This window comes from Rhinolophus sinicus, chromosome 14 (genome assembly GCF_057876585.1).
Source record: "Rhinolophus sinicus isolate RSI-liver-muscle chromosome 14, RSI-T2T, whole genome shotgun sequence".
Taxonomy (NCBI): domain Eukaryota; kingdom Metazoa; phylum Chordata; class Mammalia; order Chiroptera; family Rhinolophidae; genus Rhinolophus; species Rhinolophus sinicus.
In genome coordinates, this window is record NC_142514.1 from 132,431,258 (window position 1) to 132,454,163 (window position 22,906).

The 22,906-nt window shown below is 40.8% G+C and overlaps 1 long non-coding RNA gene across 1 annotated transcript in view; it reads right to left on the bottom strand.

The window, feature by feature from the left end:
• Positions 1-22,906, bottom strand: part of LOC148755820 (uncharacterized) — a 95,223-nt gene that overhangs the window by 40,242 nt on the left and 32,075 nt on the right. Inside the window, exon 2 of the long non-coding RNA XR_016018736.1 lies at positions 9,703-9,811. This is a non-coding gene — a long non-coding RNA (uncharacterized LOC148755820). The remainder of the gene's footprint in view (positions 1-9,702; positions 9,812-22,906) is intronic.

A 22,906-nucleotide genomic window follows, 5' to 3' on the forward strand; every position in this document is an offset into this window, starting at 1 on the left:
ATTACCAAACTGCAGCAAAAGAAACAGTGAGTGATTGGGTCTAGTTGTTTTCAAGGTGGAGCGACCTGCCTTGTGACAAGTGGATAATCAAGAAGAAAAACATGCCAGCTCTGACGTCCCCACCACCCACCGGGCACACAGGAGGAAAGGCGTCAGGAGTGCCTCCTGGCCAGAAATGCTGACGTGCTTCTTGATGCCTCTCGAACCTTTGCTGCTGAGTTCGCCACAGCATATAATTCACAAGAATGAAATAGTTAATGAAGAAAATGAAAGAGCACCTTGTTCCCCGAGATGGCAGGATCACAGTGTCCTGGATGCTGCCTCCTAAATACAGGCCGCCCTCAGTGCTGAGTGCTACCCACAGAAAATGCAGAGGAGTAAAAGCCACTCTCTCTGCTTTAATACTGTTTGTTTGTGTGTTGATGTTGTGGTGATACAAGAATGTATGTTCACTGTAAGGAATTTTTTAAATACAGCACAAAGGATATCCTGCATCCTGGGTCCTGTGGACTGCTCCAGGCCAGGCTCTGGGGACCCTCACCTGCTGGGGAAATGCCTTCATCTCCCCAAGTCACAGATCCCTCCTTTGTAAAATGGTGGTGATAACACGGCCCTCACAGAGCTGCTGAGAGGATCACGTGGAATAGTGCGCGTTCAAGTATTTCACACGCTGTAGCTGCCTCCATAGACTCGAGAAGGCCTGTATGCATCGTGGTCAAGCACACAGGCGCTGCAGCCTGAAGGCACAGGGTCAGCTGCCAGCTGCCACTCACTGACGCAACACCTAGAGCAAGTTCTTTACCTCTTATGCCTGTTTTCTTACCTGCCAAGTGAGGCTGATTAATAATAATAGCTGCCTCATGGAGGGTTTTGGGGGATTAAATGCGATCATTTACATGAGGCTCTCAGGTCAGTATCTGGCCAAGATAAGTCCTCAAAAAATGTAAGCCGTTACATTTATAATTTAGCATATGCTCCATAAGGGCAAGAATGTCGATCTATTTCCAGACCCTTGTACAGTGCCTGACACATAACGAATATTAAATCAGTATTTCTTTTCACCTCCCCCTCCCTCAGCCACCCATGTGTTCTCTTCTCCAGGCAAAACCTCCCTGGTCTCCTAGTTGCAACTCAGCCGACGTGGACTCTGGGATGTGACCCCACTCTGTTCATTTCTGTTCATTTGTGCCTCTGTTCGAACATAGTACCCAGCCTTGGAGAAGGGCTGTGGGTTAAATGAAGGGCCCCCAAATTATGGTCCTGATAGCTGGGACCATTTCAACACCATACGTGTGCATGCAGGTTGAGTTGAACAAGAGGTATGTCCTATCCAAAATGGTGTGAACTTGCTGAGGGGCAGTGACAGCTGGGCTCATTACCACTGCCTGGGTTATGGGGCACCAGCCCAGAAGTTCTGTCTACAAGCCAGTGTGGGGATGTCCCTCAGTCCAGGGACATTTCAGGCAGACCTACCTGCCGGCCACACAGACTGGAGGAAAATGAAAACTGCCATTGAGGCTACTTGGCCTCATACGGAAAAACAAGTGAACAAAAGAATTATTGGCTGAATTCAACAGTAACTATGTTTTCCAACTGAATGAAGGAGGCTGCCTTGTGTAATATCAGAGCGCTGGACATGGCCTGGGAAAACTCAAGTTCTGCTACATGACTTTTCTGAGCCTCAGTTTCCGTATCTCGAAAATGGGGACAACATTATCTGCACTATTTCCTCTCTCTCTCACTGTGAAGATTAAAACAAGGTAATGAACCTGAAGAGCCTGGAAATTGTAAAGGGCTGCATAAATTTAAGGGAGATCAAAATATGTTTTTGCATTTCTTTTTTAGCTGCAAAGAGGAACAATAACAATAACGCCTTCATGTTTTCCAGGACTGTTAGTCCCATGAATGTTCCCACTGCAGTCTTACCTTCTAGCACAGGGTCTGGCAATGGTAGGTGCTTAATAAATAGCTGATAAATAAATGAATTAGTGGCTTCTACCAGCATTTCCATTTTTCTAATCTTTAGTACTCAAGGGAACATAATTTTCTTAAGTGAATAAAAGCATGACTTAGTGACTCAGACAGACCTGGGTTCAAATTCTGACTCTACCACTTAATAGCTCTCTAAGGCTAATAATCAGTTAATGGCTCTGAGCCTTCATGTGCTCGTCAGGAAACCGTGGGTCATGTGCCCTTATCATACCAAGTTGTTATGAGGTAATAATGAAATAAACGTACATAAATCTCTTAGTTGTTTCATATGCCTCTGATGTTTTTCTCAATGCAAGGAAAGTTAGTTTCATATTAACTCAGAACCATAAAGATTCTTAAATATCCTTTATTCCAATTCTATAAAATTGGAAACCTGAGGCCTGGGAGTTAAGATGACTCGCCAAGTTCACAAAGCTCTCAGATGTGTTTTTCAAGTTGCCTTCCATCTGGGGTACGTGGGCATTTTAGGATGTGTCACAGCACACACAGGGACCCCAGCAGGGGACTCTATCCATGCTCTTCCACACAGTGTGAAGAGCCCCCATATTCCTGCTGTCTCCTTCTGAGAGGGCAGAGAAAGGCCATATTGGGGATTATAATGGGGTGGGGGATGTGGCTTTTCTGAGTTGAGCTCCTCTGATCTGCAGATTTCTTTATAGATATTTGTACCTGATGAAAGACATTTTAAATGTTTGGTAGTGATCTTAAATCCAGAAAGTATGGCCATTATCTTCGGTGAGTTTTGTTTTTTAATGATTCTACATTTTAATTACCATCATCTCCCTCTGCTTTTTTTTTTCTCAATTAGGGAGAAAGTCCTGAAGTATATATCCTACGACAGTTCTCTAAAGATGCAAAAAATTTGGATTCTGCATAGCTTGTTATATTTCCTTAGTAATGCACTAACTACATTGGCCCAACCCACGTGATCCCAGTCCAGCTGGGAAACACCTACACTGAAAAGCTTCTCCTGCAGAGAAGAGCAGATGAGAAATGGCAGATAGAAGAGGGGCTCCTTTGGGAAAAGGAGCCCAAGTGCCAATCACTAAAATCCCTTCTTTGCCTATCACTGCAGAGAATTATCGTGATGGCAACATCTGAAGTCAAACAAGGTGGCAACTTATCTAGATAATTGCACAGACATCTTTAGGCAAGATATTTACCACTTCCTGGTGCTGGAAGTTATGTGAGGCATTTTAAGTGGTTTCTCATCCCTGAGGTTCCAAGCAGAGCCTGATGAATATTTGTGGGGACATTGTCATGTAGTGATGGTTCCTATTACATGCCAGGTATTCTGCATTTCTCACCTCTAAGTCTCACAATTGCCCTGTAATTAAGATATTATTACACACACACCCCACACCCCCATATTTATAGATGTGAAAACTGAGGCCTGGAGAAATTAAATTAACTGAAAATTAACTTGCCCCAAATCCTACAGCTGGGAAGAGGTAGAGCCAGAATACAAACAGAGCCAGGTCTGCCTAGTTTTGAATGAAGCTTGTGTGCTCTTTCCACCTATCTCATACTGTCCATCTCTTAGGGCCCAGGTTGTCTTCTTTCACGCACTGCATTCCAGACAGAAAGGCAGGTTGAAATACAACGGGGAGACCAGCTTCAAGGAGAGTCTGATCAGCAATGTCCAAGGCTCCTTCCTATTCTGAGGGGGCAAAAACTACAACATAACATTTCCACACACGTACTTGCAATCATGAAATGCCTCTACAAAGAGCAGCTACTGTTAAGGCTTGAAACCTCCTCTGATTCTCAGCTTGTAGTGTCTTCTGATCACTCATTCCTATTCTTTGACCCTCCTCACCTCTCTGTACCCCATCTCCAATGAAAAGAAGAGCTGAAATGTGCAATTATCATAAACTTTGTAGCAGAGAGAACTGGGTATTCTCTGTTTCATTAGGGGGAGGTGAGGGTGAAGCTCTCTAACCTGGAGAGATGTAACAACAGGTAATTCCTGCCTAAAACTGTGCTGGAGTAACACTTGCTCTAGAAAAGCTAGTGTATGTATTTCTTACAAAAATCCTACATGAAAAAAGTACCATTATTAACCCCGTTTTTACACACCTCCAATGTGAAATCCAAAGAGGTGAAATAACTTGTCCGAGCTGGTAGGGGGACAGAGCTAAAATTCAAACCCAGGCAATCTGACTCCAAAATCCAGATTTTAACCACTGCCATATAGCATCTCTTAAAGCACATTGGAAAATACCTTGCTTGCTAACACAAAGTCTCATTCTCTAGTGGAGACCTTCCCGATCTGCCAGTACCTTGATCTTGGACTTCTCAGCCTCCAGAACTGTGAGAAATGAGTGTTTGGTGCTTAAGCCACCTAGTCTATGGTATTTTTGTTACAGCAGCCCAAATGGACCAAGACATTCACCATGAGGTGTCTTGGAAAGAAAAGAGAGAGAATGTTTTAGAGAGTAGAGGAAATTAGTCAAATAATAAAGCAAAGAAGACTGGCTTCATAATTCATGATATCCATGCTCTGATGCACTCAGCTCTTCCAAACACACAGCAAGTATAGATAAAAGAAAAGAAATAAGACAGCTACACTCAAAAACTATACATACATCTCAGGAGAACAAAAAGAGAATAGAAATATGAAAAGTGTATAGGAGGGACCAATGCCATAGGCTCACAGGAGTCCAACCTGTGAAGCAGGTAAGAGTGGCCAAGAGTTTAGCCCCTGAAAGGACACTAGATCTAAAATTATTCATGTGAGACAAGAAATCAGAAGGAGGGTCTTAAAGACAGGGGCATTACACATGCTTGTGAAAGAAGATGAACAAAACTGGTACCAATTCATGGCCTGGGGTTGAAGCTTTGAAGAAAATAATGAACTTAAAAGGAAGGAGGCCAGCCCAAGCACTGAAGCACCCGTAACTAGACCTGTGGTATTCTAAATGCCACTATGGAATAGGAGCATCACAATTCCATCACGCAGCCTAGTTCTGGACTGGGGGTTGCAGGGTGCCGATTGAAAAACAATGCAAAATTGCTACACCGAGAGGTAAGATTAAACACACAAGGGGAGAAAGACGTAAACAACAAAAACCAAAACAAAACACTCATGTTTAAAACTTGCTTGTACATCAAAATGCCTGATCTACTATTAAGACAGCTGCCAAAACCAATAATTGAAACATAAATCTCAGATGAAATTTTTTAAAAGATGAAATTTTACAGAAACTTAAGACTTTAAAAATAAATATGTTTAGAATATTCAGAGATGAATAAAATGACTTTCACTTTTAAAAAAGAACATTAAATGATATTAAAACGGGCTGAAGATGACTGTGAAAAATAATCAATTAGAAATTTGTGAAGGAAAAAATTACGTACACTGGGGGTGCCAAAAATATATACACATTTTAAGAGATATTACCTACGTATTACTTTTCGAAGTTGAATGAATAACGGTAGCAATGTGTAGTATGACGTTCACTCAAAAGATGGCATTAATCAAATGATGCTAGCATCATTCATTGTATTACAATTTTAATACTATTTTTTCCTTTCTTAAAATGTATATACATTTTTGACACCCTTTGTGTATATAAATTACACATATAATGTAATATATGTATAAGATACATATATACATATATATACACACACACAGAGGATACCAAAAAAATGTATACACATTTTAAGAAAGGAAAACTGTGTTAAAATTGTAATACTCAATATATACCAATAGCAAAAGATGAATACAAGTCACATTTGACTTCTGCAATTACAAGAGATGCTCAAAATAGTTACCATCAGCGTAATTTTAATGTAGTTTTTTCCTTTCTTAAAATGTGTATGCATTGTTTTGGCACCCTCTGTATATATATTATTAATTTGTTTGGGCTGCTCTAACTACTATAGATTGGGTGGCTTATAAACCACAGAAATGTATTTCTAATAGTTCTGGAGGCTGGGAAGTCCAAGATCAATGCATCTGGTGACAGCCTGCTTCCTAGTTTATCCTAGACAGTCATCTTCTCACTGTGTCCTCACATGGTGGAAGGGGAAAGGGAGCTCTTTGGGATCTCTCTTATAAATATGCTAATCCCATTCATTAGGGTTTTACCCTCATGACCTAATTACCTCCCAGAGCCCTACCTCCAAATATTATGACATCGGGGATTAGGTTTCAACATATGAATTCCAGGGGACACAAATATTCCATCCACAACATATACATTTATAAATATTTATATATAAAACATAGGAGAATATCTCATCTTTATGACCTAAGGGCAAGGAAGGATTTTTCCCTCAAGACACACACACACACACACACACACACACACACACACACACTAAGAAAGACATAAATTCAACAACATAAAAATTTTAATGATTATTTTTCAAAAGGTATCTTTAAAAAAAAACAACATTCAGACAGGCTGCAGACTTGGAGAAAATGATTTGCCACACAACACAAATAATCTCTTTAGAATGGATGAGTGTTTTCACCTGAAAGGATGCAGTCACAAGTTAGTAGACAGGGAAAGTCCCATGTTACTATCTCTTGCCATAACATCTATAAATAATAATACCCATAAACAATATCTACATGCTTTAAAGTTTATATAAATGGTATGAGATTTATTATTCTAAGGTTGCTTTTCTGTCTCATTATTTTTGTTCTTCTAAATTTATACCAGTTTTTTAACCTGTTGTACAGTATTCCACTGTATAACTACATCATAGCTCTCCTTTTGTACCCATTCTTCTGCTGATACGCATTTACGATTTTCTACGTCTTCTGCCACTACAAATTATGCTGTTAAAACAGAATAGTATGACAGTTCTAGAACTGTCAGGAATACATTTCAAAATGTATCTTTATCCTCTTACTGTTTGCTTCTGATTTAATTATATTGAGATCAGAGAAATGGTCATTGGTTATTCACTCGCTGACAGTTGATGAATCTTTCTTTGTTTCTCTTACTTGGTCAGTTTGTTAAATGGACATGAATGTTATTTCTAAAATGCATATTCTTTATTTCTTGGGTACAAGACTTTCTCTCTATCAATTAGAACAGAGTCAGGAAACTATAGCCTTAGGGCCAAATCTGGCCTGTAGCCTGTCTTTGTAAAGTTTAATTTGAACACAGCAGCGCTTTCATTTAGCTGTTGTTTGTAGTTGCTTTGATGTTACAAAGGCAAAGTTGAGGAGTTGTGATGGAACCATAGGTGGCCCACAAAGCCTAAAATATTTACTGTTATCTGGTCCTTTACAGGAAAAGTTTGCCACTCCTGCATTAGATAAAGCTTTTAATTGTGTTGTTCAAAATGTAAATTCCTTATTAATTTAATATGTTTAATCTGTTAGTTCCTAATAGTGCTGTGTTATATATAATCTCCTACTAGAATTGTGGATTTATCAATTTCTCCTTATAATTTTGTTTTATGATACTGGCCCATAAGAAAGCCCAGGAGGTCCAGGACCTTCACTTTCTCCCCTGCTGCTCTCCAGCCACCCGCTTGTACTTGGAATTCCTACCTTTGGACACGACTCAGGTATCAGCCCCTGGCCCCAAGGAAACAGTGTTTTCAGAATGTTTGTCTTTATTTGACTTGAGGAGGTAAAGGTAACTGTCAAAGAAATGCAAATAGACCATTTAACTATCCTGAGAACAAGCTATTAATTTCACTCTGCAAGCCCAGCCTCTCTCTGGGCCTAGACAAAAATCTCTGTCTTTCCCTTAAAAAAAGGTTAGCAACGCTGGTTGTAAGCATGATTATGGGAGAGGCCCAAAGCCAAGAAACGTCATCCGTGTGTCCCACAAGGGGTAGAGCAAGCACATTTGGAGAGCAACTGGCAGGATTTATTGGACTGAAAATAATTTGACAGCCAGAGAGACTGACTGCATTCTGCATACTGCTTGACTTTCTATAGCCGCCAGAGACAAACCAGGGATTACGAGACATTTTAAGTCCCACCGCAGATGTTGCCACATCGGCAGTGACCCAGATGACATAATGGATGATGTTACCCTGTGCCCAGCACTGCTCATGTAGGAAAGTATAGATTTCAATCTGAAAGAAGCAGGTTAAAATTGTTTTCCATTTCAGAACAGGTCAATAAGTGTGTATAGTCCAATCAGTATGTGCCAGGCAATGAGCAAGGCTCTTAACACACTTTGTTTCTTTTAAAACCTCATAAAAGTTTCCATTTCCTGATGAGAAAACTGAGGTCACACAGTTGGGGCAATGATGTGAACCAGTTTTGTGGGGCTGTGGATCCCATGTTCTCTTCCTTTCACAAGTGGGAACACTGAGACCCAGAATGATGGTCACACAGCGTAGATCCATGATGCAAAGGAGCATGGGGCAAACACCTCAGGAAAGGTGGAGGTGCTATGGTGGTCCAGGGAGTGGGGAGAAGAGAGCCAGCACTCACTGCACAATTACTCAGTGTCAAGGGCATTGACTGTGTTACCCAACTAATCCTCACAAGGAACTCTGGAAAGAGCATCTGGCGTCCTGCTTCTACAGATAAGGAAACTGAGCCATATAACTTACCAAGGTCACACAGCTATTAAGGTTTAGAACCAGGAGTTGAACTCAGCTTGCTCTAATTCTAATTCATGCCCTTTATTTATTTATTTATTTATTTATTTATTTATTTATTTATTCATTCATTTATTTTTGAGAGATTGAAATCGAGGGTCCTTATTGAGACAGGTTAAGTTAGTATGATGGCTAGGTAGACACGGGGGACCCTGGTGGAAGAAACAAAAGCAGCCATTTCCTGAAACTCCAGGTTCTGGAATGTCTCCTTCACTCCAGGACAGGGACATGAGAATATGCCTTGAAGTTAATAAATAATCTCAAATCCCTTCTGGCTGGACAAAGGAGCAGATCTGATGGATAGGAATGGGTTGGTTCGTTAATCCCTGCAGGATGGGCAAACAGGACAAACCTGATAGATGAATTCCATTAGAAGGCTCCAGCCCCCTTCCCCAAGCAGGCAGGGGAAGGTGTAAAAGTAGGAACTTTTGCCTCAGTCATGGGGCACCCCCTTCAGGACCCCCTCCTGCTCGGGAGCTGCAACCTCTTCTCCTGCCTTTAATAAACTATCTTCCTTTACAACTCTTTGCCTCTCCCTGGTCTGTGTGTCCATTCTTCGGCTTCACGAGACAAGATCCCGGCCCACACCCAGAAACTGCCGGCATATCCAACATCACCTACATCATTTGGGGACTCACAGAAAAATATTCCTACTTCATTATGACTTCAATTAAATTTAGTTTGAAATCCTAGCTCTAGAAATCATATCCCTCTCTATGTATATACCCCTCAGAGACCTAGCCTTTCCCCCAAAATCAGCAAACCCCCTGCTCCCTCAGGCAGCATAAGACAGCAGCCTGGACCTGACTAACGGTCACACAGTCTGGACCTCTGGCAGGCTAAAGATAACATCTTGACCTAAGATATGTTTCAGTTCCTGAGCCCTAATGTAGAATGAGTCCTTGGCTACTTTCCCATGAGACCAGACAGAGGGACTCCGGAAAAGACCTCAGAACTGTCCTCAAGATCTGAAGAAGTGATTCATTACCCTCATCTCACCTCCAACTAATCAGCTCCTAACACAACCCCACACCCCTAACCCACGGTATCTTGTGATTTTGCCCTGTATAATCTGTAGCCTACATGCCATTGGGGAGCCAGATCACCAGAGCAGTAGCTTACCTGAGTCTCCAGGCTTGGTGCCATTTCCTTAAATACACCTCTTCTTTCTTTGCTGCCAACTCCTGTTCCTGTCTCCTTTGGCTTTGAGGCATTCTGACAAAATGAACCCCTGGAATTTGGTAGCAAGACCACATCAGATTTAGGGAGTGTGGACAAAAAAGGGGCCACATACTAACCCTAGCAAGCTCAGGGGAGGCCAGCATGGCAGGCCGTACAAACTCAGGGACCAAAGTTAACTACATAGGATGGTCTGAACATAAAAATTCCTAACTAAAAGTTAGTCATAGTGGGTAGTCACATCCTTGGCTTGTATCCTTGACAAAATGTCAATCTTTAGCTTAAGTGAGGCTGTCTATGGTCTTTTGGCATCTAAGATAACGTACTCTTGGAATGTCAGAATAATCCCTTTTTCCAGATCCCTCAGGGCACAACCCACTGAGCACCAGGCTGGGAACCAGAACCGTCATTGCATTGTTATCTTGTTCCCTGAATGCCGTTTCTATGTAGCTGTAAAATGTTAATCATTAACTATCCTTTGCCCATCAATGTAAAAGAAGTATGTGTCTCTCCATTTTACTTTTCATCCAATCCCAGCAATTTCCCCACTTTGCTTTCTCCCACCCCCTATAATCTACCAGCAATGGATTTCATGTAACTCTCATGTCTCCTCCTTTGATTCTAATGTATAAAATAAGCTGCAAACCTGCCATTCTCCTGAGCATTTTCTTAATCCTTTGAGACTTTGCTTCCTGGCAATTGTCGTCAGTTTGGCTCAAATAAACTCACTAAAGGCCTCTACAAGTTTGGACATTTCTTAAGTTGACAGGAGGCAGAAGGGGACTTGAATAAATCTTTGAGGGAATATGTTATCTAAGAGGACCCAAGGAAAAAACTGGTGGGATTTAAACTGGAGGAGGTTGGAATGGGGGTCTGGAGACAGCAGGAGCAAAAATGGAAAAGCTCAGAAGTGTTTGCAAAACATGAGCCATGGTGTGAAACACGAGCTTGAGGTGCAGGTAGTGGAGAGGAGATGGGGCATGGGCTAGCTCTGCAGAGGGAGCACCTGGCCAGCAGCACAGCTGCAGCAGGGTTTTTACCCTGAGGAGAGCAGCTATTGGGTTTGTGGCGAGAGCTGAAGTTAGGTCAGCAGAATTTTGCTTTGCAATCTGTGTATGGGTGAAAGAGGACAGGATATCTGGAGCCATGAGTGGGAAATTTAGGCAGGAAAAAACAAAGCTGTCAGTATTATAGATGATGTGTAGCTACACAAAAATCCCAAGAGAATCTAAAATCAAATTATTAGAATTACAGAAATGCTATTAGATGAGTAAAATGTGGTATATACATTTAATAGAATATTGCTGAGCCTCAACAAGGAAGGAAATTCTGGCACATGCTACAACATGATGAACCTTGAAGACATTAGGCTAAGTGAAATAAACGAGTCACAAAAGGACAAATATCCACCTATGTGAGGTACCAGAGTAGTCAAATTCATAGAGACAGAAAGTGGAATGGTGGTTGCCCAGAGGCAAAGGGAGGGGGGGAATGGGGTGATTGCTTAATGTATACAAAGTTTCAGTTTAGGAAGATGAAAAAGTTGTTGATGGATAGTTGTGATGGTTGTACAATAACATGAATGTACTTAATGCCACTGAACTTATGCTTAAAATGGTTAAAATGGTAAATTTATGTTATGCATATTTTATCACAAATTTAAAAATTGTATATAAAAATAGCATTTGTATGCACAAGAAACATAGAAACACAAAAACATCTCCTACATTATTGGGGTAATAAGGTTGTGGGTGACTTTATTCTATATGCTTGTTGCTATAAAGTGTTTGCACAGAATAAAAACTTCAAAGGAAAAAAATGGGGAAAGAACCTCAATAGAGTTTTTCAAAAAGATATATAAAAGGCTAATAAGCACATGAAAAGATGCTCAACTCAACATCATTAGTAATTAGGGTAATGCAAATAAAAATCACAATGAGATACCAGCTCACACCCACTAGAATAGCTATAATAATTAAAAAAGAAAAAAAAAATGGAAAATAACGAGTGTTAATGAGGGTGTGGAGAAATTGGAACCCTCATGCACTGCTGCTGGGAATATAAAATGGTGCAACTTCCTTGATGAGACAGGAAAAGAGACAAAAAGTGAGCCTGAGGGGGCTGGCAGAAGGTGATTTGATCAGTACTTTACACCATCTGCATGCACTTCCCAGGAACCGCCCAGGCCCAGCTCCTAGAGATAATTTTTTTCTGTTGAAGTACCTCTAGAATGCTAAGTAAAGTAAGTCAGACAGAAAAAGTAGAGAACCATATGATTTCACTGATATGTGGTATATAAACCAAAAACAACAAGAGAAGACAAGCAAATGAGAAACAAAAACTCAGACACAAACAATAGTTTAGTGGTTACCAGAGGGTAAGGGAGGAGGGTAGATGAGGGTAAAGGGGATCAAATATATGGTGATGGAAGGAAAACTGACTCTGGGTGGTGAACACACAATGGGATTTATAGATGATGTAATACAGAATTGCATACCTGAAATTTATGCAACTTTACTAACAATTGTCACCCCAATAAACTTTAATTTTAAAAAAAAAAAGAAATACCCCTAGAAAAAGGAGATAATACCCCAACCAGAACTGTCCAGTTTTTGGCACCTGTGCAGACTGCTGGAGCCTGCCTTTAGCATGAACTCCAGACTCATTATAATACAATTAGAATAAAATGAACATTATGGCTTCCCCCCTCTCCCCCCATGGTGGATTTTTCTGTGTGCATTCTGGATAAGAGCATGCGCAGAAAGAAACCAGTTATATAACCTGCACATGTCAATCAAATGACCTCAGTGAGGTCAAGCAATTAAGTTCACTAACTCATCCTAGAAAAAGTGCTACATACCTCATTGCTGAATATCACTATGGTTACCTTCCAAGTACTCCCCTTGGGAAGCTATGCACCAATGTCAGCACTTAGTCCACCCTTCAAAGCAATTTTGGAACTCTTTTTCTGGAATGGCCATCAGAGCTGTCGTCGTATTACCCTGAATGTCATCAAAATGTCTTCCTTTCAATATTTCCTTTATTGTAAAGAAAGAAATCATTGGGGGCCAGATGAGGTGAGTAGGGAGGGTGTTCCAATACAGTTAGTTGTTTAATGGCTAAAAAATCCCTCAGAGACAGGCTGTGTGAGCTGGTGCATTGTCGGGATGCAAGAGCTATGAGTTGTTGGCAAAAAGTTCAGATTGTTTTCATCTAACTTTTCATGCAGCCTTTTCAGCACTTCCAAATAGTAAACTTAGTTAACTGTTTGTCTAGTTGGTACAAATTCACAGTGAATGATCCCTGAGCCTGTCAAAAAAAGATTAGCAACATCGGCTGAACAAGTTCACGAACTTAATTGTCAGACCTTGTATGTCAAATGTCCTGAGTTTGTATTTCACATCTCCTGCTGTAAGAAAATTACCTACACTTACCTGTATAAGAAAAACTAACCTGGAGTTTGAGGCAGCCATCTTCTCTAGACACTGCCACTGGCTTCCTCATTGCCTGACTTTTAATAAAACCTTTCTTTGCTTTCTTTTCTGAGTCTTGTGAATTCGTTCACATTTCTGTGAATGACCAAGGGTATCCAAAAACAATACATTGTTTCTTTGGAAAACAGTCTGGTAGTTCCTCAAAAAGTTAAACAGTGAGTTACACATATTACCCAGCCATTACATTCTTAGATATATAATCAAGAGAAAGGAAACGCATGTCCACACAAAAACTTCTACATGAATGTACATAGCACCATTATTCACAATAGCCACAGGGGGACACAGCCAAATACCCATCAACTGATAAACTATGTATAGGCTTCTAAGTTGGCAGTTCTGAGTACTTTCGCTCAGCACTTAGAAGATACTTACTCCACTGTCTCCTGGCTTTTATTGTTGACACTGAGAAGTCTTTGAATAATCTGTTTTTCCTTCTGGTTTTGTTTCAGATTTTTTTTGTGTTGAAGATTTATCTTTGGTGTTTTGCATTTTCACTGTATTTTGCTATAGTACTTATTTTATTATAATAATTATTATTAATACTGTTTGGGACTTATTGGGCTTCTTAAATCTGAATGATGTCTTACATAAGTTCTGGAAAATTCTCAGTCATTATTTCTCAAATGTTATCTGTTCTCTGTTTTTGGAACTCCTATTAAGTCCATTAAACTTACCCTTCTCTCTTCCTCATTTATTAATATTTCCACCATATTGTCCATATCTTTCACTCTCTGTGTTCATTTCCTCTGTGCTTCTAGATTGGACTCAGTGGGTGGTTCTTAAAGTAAATTGAAGAAATTGTTTTACCCACCTACTGAGGTATTTTTTCAAATTATCATATCTTTCCTATTTAGAGGTCTAAATCATGATTTATTTTTGTTTTTGTTTTTATAAACCCTACTTAGAACTTTCTAAATCCACCTCCTCTTTTTTGTGAAGCATCTCTTTCTTTTCTTAGGATTTCAATTTCTTTTTTGTATTTATTTAACTATCTTTAAAAAAATATCTAGAGTCTCTCAGATTTTTCTATGTTATATAATTCTTGGAGCTCTATTTCTCCTGTTTTTATGTCTGTTGATTCTTGCTCATTGTTTCCTTATGGGTTTTTAATTTGTGATCTGAAGCTCATCTCCAGCCAGGATTGCTATCAGAATCCTGTACAGCTTGGGGTGAGAGAATGTTCCTCTGAAATGGCGTTGCTACAAAAGGACTCAGAAGCCAACTTGAGGTTCCCTCTGGACAAAGATGGGACAATTCAACCTTCAATAAGAATAATATCTGCAGTTGATTGGAATGCATCATACATGTTTAGAGCCATGACTTATGACACATTAAAAAAATCTTGGAAGATGTCCTTTCCTGTACACGTTGTATATAAAGGTAACTGAAGAGTTTATAAGAAGTGTCTCTTTATAAAACTAATTCCAGCTAATAGATGAAGAAGAAATGATGCAATAAGAAATCACCATTTTGCAACTTCGAGTGATACAACAGAGGTAGTCAAAGATTGTCAATGTCTGCTAATGTCACAGGGACAAGCAAGACAAAATGTGCCTTCAAACAGAAGGACATAATCCCACTGTAACCACTGCAACCCTGTAACACATACTTCAGTGCTACAAAGTTTCAAGTTTTGAATGGGAGAATATGGTTTTAAACATTTAAATGTGTGCATAGACTATTAAGCTTGCTTTCTACTGAGTTATCAATATAAAAACAAAAAAAAAGCAATACTTGAGATTGACTCATTTTCCTGTAACATACAGCTAGCTACACAATTCAAATACATATATCCTATATTCTGAAGGCCCAGTTATTTGGGTGTACCGGAAATATCAATACGCTTGCTTCATGTGCTTCACAGGTAACCACTCATGCCTACCCATTGGGTGACCTCATGGGGTCCATAGCCATTTGGAAGGCAGCTTCCTATCCTCACTGACTCTGCCCCTCAGTATATGAGCTCAGCCTTACATGACCTCACATAGACAAATAGGTTGAGAAAGAAGCTTGAAAACACCCACAAACATCAGCAGGACTTAGTTGAGATAGAAGTAGAATTATGGCCTCCAACATTTCTGTGAACCCAACCGTACTGTAACCACAGCAGTTTATAGCTAGTTTATAGCCTCATCATCACATCACAAAGGACACTCAGAGCCACAGATGGGAAGCAGCCCTTGGTGAGAAGCCCCCAGAAAAGCACCTTTCAAATGTCTCCTTATTGTTGATATAATAAAATCTATTAGCTCCTTTCTATTAATGATGTGGGGGAACTAAGCATTTTAATCAAAAGTCCTCATTTTGAGTCTTCTTTGACATTTGTTTCTGGTACATTGGGTTCCTGGGTACTTTGTGAAAAGGCTGGGGATGAAAGGCAAAGTGTCACCACCATCTGAATGGAAATCAAGCATGAGAACTTATTACAGACTCAGGTGAACTGAAAATAGAATAAACAGTCACTACGCTCCAAACAGGAAAACACTAATTAGATTTTTGAGCTCAGCATAAATGCCTCCTAAATTGCATGTTAATACAGGAACTGACTGTATATTGATTCAATTTTCTTGACTCAAAGAAGGCACTGGCTAGATGTGTCCCCAGAGGCTTAATTGTACTGAGTACATCCAGCAATGGTTGCACTGAAATGTAAATAAAGCCATGAGCCATCATTTATGTCTATAGAGTTCGGAAGCTGGTCATTCTAAATCATTATTTTTATGTTTTTTTTCGCTTGGCCTTAGGAACATGTCAAAAATAGCTATAACTCATTCCCAGGTCAGACAAACAAATACGTCTACATTAACTAAACACAAAGCAGGCTCGTAAGATTAAGTCCCTGTACCAATCTGGCATCAAACAGTCCTCAGTAAGAATGTGGGGTTGGCAGTAGGTGACGGAAAGCTCTAAGAGCATGGCCTGCTTTTGACAGTTGCGTGATTTCAAGAGAGAAGCAGGAAGGGTCGGAAGAGGGCACAACACAGACATAAAGAAAGAAAGACGACAAAGGAGGGTAAATGTAAAGGCGGCAGGCGGGGGAGGTCTGTTTGCTTGGGAGAGATGCAACAGAGGATGTTTACAGCACTTGAAGACAGGAACCTAGCATTTCATCCTCACACAGCTGAACTCAGCCCACCACCAGAATAAACCGAGAGCCAATCAGACATACACTCGAGCTCAGCAGATAGGGCAACTATTTAGATGTAGTTCTCCTGGGGTTAGCTTTCATTCAGTCAGAACGGTATGCCTCCCAGGATCGTCTAGGTTTGGAGAACAGTGGCAGCTGCCTGATTTTGAATTCCCCCCACTCCACATCACCTGGAAAGAAAACAAAATCAACCCTAACACTGATGAGGAGCTCCTGAAAAGAGTAAGAGGCAGAGGGTAGGGAGAAGAGGAAGGAAATCTACCCCAAATGAGTAAAAGTCAATCAAGCTTCTCCTACATCAGTAGTTCTCCCGAGTGGTCCCCAGATTATCAGCATCAGTATCACCTGGGAACTTGTTAGAAATGCAAATTTTCAGGCCCCACCGCAGACCTACCATCAGAAACTAGGTGTAGGCCAGGCAACTGTTTTCATAAGCCCGCCAGGCAATTCTGATTCAAGCCAGAGACTCAGAACCGTTGTCTGAAAACATTATCTCCCAAGACTGTGCCCTTTTCCTCGCCCAGCTGAGAAGGCCCCAGCAGCTTTTAAGCTTTTAATCTTCTATTTCTAATAGAACATTGTGAAATGATGCTTAAATCTGACACTGACCCTCACACCTGTAGCTTTAGGAAGGAAATTCAGATAGAACTTCCCTGGCAAACCTTCACCCTGTGTCAGCCACCCCTTTCGTCTGTGTGTTTGTGACCCCCATTCTTCCTCTAAGCTCAAGGCTTCTGTCATGCAGGGACTCAGCTCCCACTCCCCGCACAAGAACACAGGATATGGTGAGGCCAAAAAGGAACACTAACGGAGCCGTGGATAGTGGGTTCATACCTATAGTCTCACTGGTGGCTGGATTGGAGACACAGGAAGCAGACGCCACAATCTGCCATCTGCTTCTCTTCCAACCAACCCACTACCTTGCTAGCTTCAATCTGCGCTTGCTAGCTTAGCCATGGCAGTTATATTAGTGGCTAATGGCTAACTGGTTACAGCTGATGGCCATCTACTACCGGAGCCAGCACCTTTCCACGTGAGGTCGAGAGCCTGGAAACTGCTCTCTGGGACTCTGTCCCTACAGCTTCTAATTTCATTTTTCTTCCTAATTTTATCATCTTGCCTTACAATCAGGTTCTGCTAAGGGTCTTTCCTGGGAATAAGTAAGTTAACTCCATGCAGATTTCAGGGTTGAATTAGGCAACACATTGATATGGCCTCCAGAAAATTAAATTAATAGTCTGGCATCACATATTTATAGCCATGAACACCATTCTTTCATAATGTATAAACTTCATTTTATTAAATCTCCTAAAATCTCTGTTCCATGCACAAAATATTAAGCTGTCCAAGGGGGTGGTGTTAACCACTTGATAAGATGCTACAGGAGTTAGATGCGTTCAGGGGAGCAGCAATCATCACAGCTAAGACCGTCTAGGAAGGTTTCAGGAAAGTGATGGGATTCAAGCTGATTTCTGCAAACTTCCTATTCCTTGGACAAGCAGAAAAAACCGATGCTGGCATTGCAGGAAGGAAAAACCAGGTGAGCAAAGGCATGGCACATGTAAGGTTTCCTGGGCATACCAGTTGGGATGGAGTGAAGGGTTCGTTTAGAGGAACGGTACAAGACAAGGTGAGATAGGACACTAATGGCCAGATTTTGATGGACTTTCAATGCTAGACTTTTAGTGTCACAAACATTACCTTTTTCATCCTCACCAAACTCCATTAGGTAGGCAATTCCTGTATCCCCATTTTACAGATGAGAACACAGAAGCTCCAAGAAATTAAGTGACTTATCTAAGACCAAAGAGCCAGTTACAAAACCTGTCATCAACAATCATAAACAACATTGTCTGTTTTACTCACTGCTATCCCCATGATCTAGAGTCTTGGAACACTTTGGAACACTGTAGGTGCTTACTAAACATTTTTTAATTAAAAAAAAAAAAACAAGTCTTAATCTTCACGCAGGTGAAAATGAAGTAATATTTGATGGCCAGTACTTTTATCTTCCCCCATGATACCTTGATGAGGAGAGGCTGGTGTCCATACACCGGAGTCATTTTCAACCTCATCGACACACACAGACTTACTCTAAGGTCATCGTCAATTCTTTGTGCAGCTTGAACTTTCATATGTGTGTTGTAGGTGCAATAGATAACATTGGTACTGACAGTTGAAAGCAAATTGAAGTTTCCTCCTTGACATCTCCACAGGATGTAGTTTACCAAGCAAAGCCCTTTTCTAGATGCTACAGGCTCTGAAAACATGCCCACTCAAGGGACAATCATGTAATGTTGCTGTTACAAGCTCTATTCAATTTACTTTGAAATGTCGTTAAAAATTGCATCTGTCAAAGTGCAGGCTTTGGAAATGAGAAAGGTCTATCAAGTTGTTGCTGGAGCTGACAGGCAATCGTTCCTGTAGGCCACGGATGGAATCAGGCGAGTCAGAGAGCACGACACAGGGAGAGCCTTTGCAGGGGATACACACAGAGGGTTCCAAAACAATGGATACATATTTTAAGAAAGGAAAAAACTGTATTAAAATTGGAACACTCAATATATACCGATAGCAAAAGATGAATGCAAGTCATGTGTATACATTTTTGGGGCACTCCTGGTCTAAGGATGTAGGGGAACTTACAGGCACAGGAGTGGTGGGAAAGGTGCTCAAACAGGGCCAAGCTGAGACAAAACACTTCTCCCAGCCTCCACTCTAGGCTCTCACCTATCCTTGTGACAAATCAGACTCTCAAAGCAGTGCTCACTATCTGCTCAATATTTCCATTCGGAAAACTCATACAGGTCTAGATAACCTCGAAAAGCTTACACTCCAAATTTCCCTTAACCTAATTATAGCTACTTCATCACAATTAAGTTAAGTATACGATCTACTTTCAATCCTCATCAATCTCTAGCCTGGGGGTCTGGAGTTTTTGATTCGCGTTTCTATCATTTCCCTCTCAGTATCAACTTTTAGCTTTTTCTCCTCAACTTCTCAGAGAAAATGGGGCAGAATTCTCAATTGACTCTGTATCTTAATGGACTGCCATTTCTCTCTCCTCCTTCTCTTCTAAGCCTATTTACTTATGTCATTATAGCTATAAGAATAAGCCCTTGCTTCTCAAAATCACGCACCAGTGGATTTGAGACAATGAGCAAAGTGTATTAAACATCAGTGCTTCTTAACAAATATCCACCGTGACATCCTGCCCTGGAATGCCATACAGGGAAGACCATCCTAATCATAGGAGTTAAGGGGGAGACCATGACATAGATGTGGAGCTCCCCGCAGCTCTCAAATTCTGTAAGGCAGGCCAGTTTCATCTGGGTTTGACAGGGGTGCTAGCTCGGCATTTGTTTGCCTTGCTTTCAGCTCTGGACTTTAGTGCAAAATGAGCTCCTTTCCAGTCCTTGTCTCGAAGGAGAGTCTGTCTGTCCACAGGTATGCACAGACATGTTATTGCTGTTTCTTAACTTTTGAGTAGTCTATTCAATGTCTACCCCTTGAATTTCTGTTTTGCACCACTTCCTCCTACACCAATGGCCCTCAGAACACATTCTGTTTTCCCACACCTTTGGACCTTCACATATTGATCCCTCTTGCCTAAGGCTCTCCTAGAAAATATTTTCTGGAAAGCCGTCCCGAAGTATCCCCAGAGGAGTACAAACGCTTCTTTGTCTGTGCTCTCATTACTCTTTATACATGAGACTGACTAGAAACAGAACCAATAGAAGGGATGTGTGTGTGTGTGTGTGTAGTGATTTATTTGAAGAAATTGGTTCCTGTGATTATGGAGGTTTGGTGAATCTGAAATCTGACAGAGGAGGCTGACAGGCTGGAGAGTCAGGAAAGAGTTGGAATTCGAGTCCAAAGGCAGTGTTCTGTAGAACCAAGAAGAGTCAATGTTACAGGTGAAGTCTGAAAGCAGTCTGCTAGCAAATTCCCCTTGCTCAGGGAAGGAGGTCACTCTTTTTCTATTCAGGTCTTCAACTGATTGGATGAGGCCCACCCACATTATGGAGGGCAATTTGCTTTACTCAAAGTCCATCAATTTAAATGTAAATCTCATCCGAAAACACTCTCAGAGAAACAATTAGAATAATGTTGACCAAATATCTGGGTACAGTGGCCCACACAAGTTGACACATACAATTAACCATCCTAGGGATTCTGTCTCACTTATCTTAGCATCTTCAGCACCCAGCAAAAGCTTAATATATAGGGTGTTTGTGGAATGAATGATGTCCAATGAATAGAAAAGCAACTTTTTCAAAGACTTGAAACATCCAGTTCAGTATGACTCAAACATTTTCCTTTTGACTTATCAGTAAAATTATAAAAACCCCTTAAAACAGTCGCAGTGTTCTTTGTAGAGATTGATGGATGATCTAGACCTGCAGGCAAAAAGGTTAGGAACAAATCCTGGGAAGAGAAAAATAAGCTTGCATCCAGGGAAGAGAAAGGACACATCATGCCCATCCCTAAAGCTGAGCTCATGTGGTATTTCCTCTCATGGCTCCTCTCCTTCCCTGGGCTCCTGAGTGGGAATGGAAATACATCCATCAAGGAACTTCAAACTAATTCCTGAGTACGGTCTGCACCTACTCTGCAATCCCTGTTGCTCTTAAGCCACATGAAACACAGGAAGAGATTGTAATTGATGGAATTCAGGGTTTTGTCCAATTAATTCAGAGAAGCCACTTCCCCACTTTCCCGTCCATTGGTCTATATTTGACTTTTCATGCTTTACATAAAGCCCCTGAAGCCAGGGTAAGAAAAGAGGGGGTTGGAGGTGCCACGATAAATTTTACTATGTTTATGCTTAAAAGTAATAGGATGTCCTTGAAAGACCTGTAATGGTTTAACAGAGAGACACATAGGGGCATTCTATCTAACTAGTAATAGAGGAAAATGCTCCTGGAGTAGCTTGGGGATTTTATTTGTTTGATTTATTGCAGCCCTCTCTTAACAGCATTGGTGAACTGAGCTCCTGTCTTGGGACTCGTTTTTTGTGGTTTTGATATGGCTTCATAATTTTCAAGAAGAGTGAAGTGTCTGAGAACTTATTTATTCATTCAAAACACATTTCCTGAGGTCCTGTCCTAAGCAATGGAGATAAATAAGATCCAGCCCTTCCTTCCAAAGAGCCTCGTGAGTGGAGGCAGCCATATTCAGATGTTTTCAGTAGCATTACATGTAATAACAATAAAAACTGGAAACCAACCAAATGTCTCCATCAAAAAGAGAATAGAAAAATAATTATGCAGTAGGCCTATAACCCCTAAACTTTGGAAACTGAAAGTGACTTCATAATTATTGGCAGGAGCCTGACACGAACTAACATGAGGTTATTCAGTGTCTTTATTATTCCACATAGTATGAATATTTTCTACATTTTAACCACAAATGTGCATGCATTTAACTACAAATGCTTCTCAAGACTCTAAAGGGGGAGAGTTATATAATTAATGAACTATATATATCCCATTACCTTTATAAAAACAAGCAAAACAGGCTATGTTTGCAAACACATCAGCCTCCAGGGGATTTTACTAAAGCTTGAGGACCAGTACATTCATACAGTGGGATTCCACCAGCAATGAAAATGAATGAGTTACCATTATACATATCAACATGGATGAATCCCAAAAACATGCTGAAGGAAAGAAAGCAAGTCACAGAAGAAAACATTCAGCATGATACATGTTTCCTAAAGCTCAAATACTAACAAACTTAACACTATATTGCTTAGGAATGCACACATTTTACCAGTAACTAAAATTGTAACCAAAAGCAAAGGAATCAGACACACAGATTCCGAGTGGTGGCTCCTTTTGGGTGGGGAGAGGCCCACAGTTTAAAAGTGATAGAGCGGGTAGTGCATTAGCAGTGTTCTGGCACAGATGCTTCCGGAAGTTTCCGCAGGCCAGGTCCCCATTGAGGGCCAGTGAGAGAGTATGGGGAGAGAGCCAGTTGGGATGGGAGATGGGGTTATGGGCTCTACTTATTGGGAGGCTGTTGTAGCCCTCCTACAATGACTTCTTTGCAAAATTGTGGTACGGAACCTGTGTCTAACAAGACCATGACTCTGTTTTCCAGGTTTTCCTTTCCCTTTGCTCTAGATTTAACTTCACAGTCTTTGATTACATAAAAATGGAGTTGGTTCAGATGGGAGCTGGCAATAGGGGATAGGTTAAAAATAAAGGCTGCAGTTGTACGGGGTCCTCTGATGAGAAAGGAGGCAATTAATAATCTCCACTCAACAGGAAGTCAAAGTATAAGTGATTGAAATCCTGACTCTGTGAGCATTTCAAACCGTGGATGAGAATTGCTAATGGAATGCAAACCAACTTGATATTCAGAACGGTTAACCTCATTAAAAACTAGTCACAATTTCTACTCCTGGTCCTCCTACCTCATCCTACTTTTATATACAGAAGCTGCCTTATTGAATCTGACTATGATGCATAGAGTCAGAATGGAATTGCAGAATTCT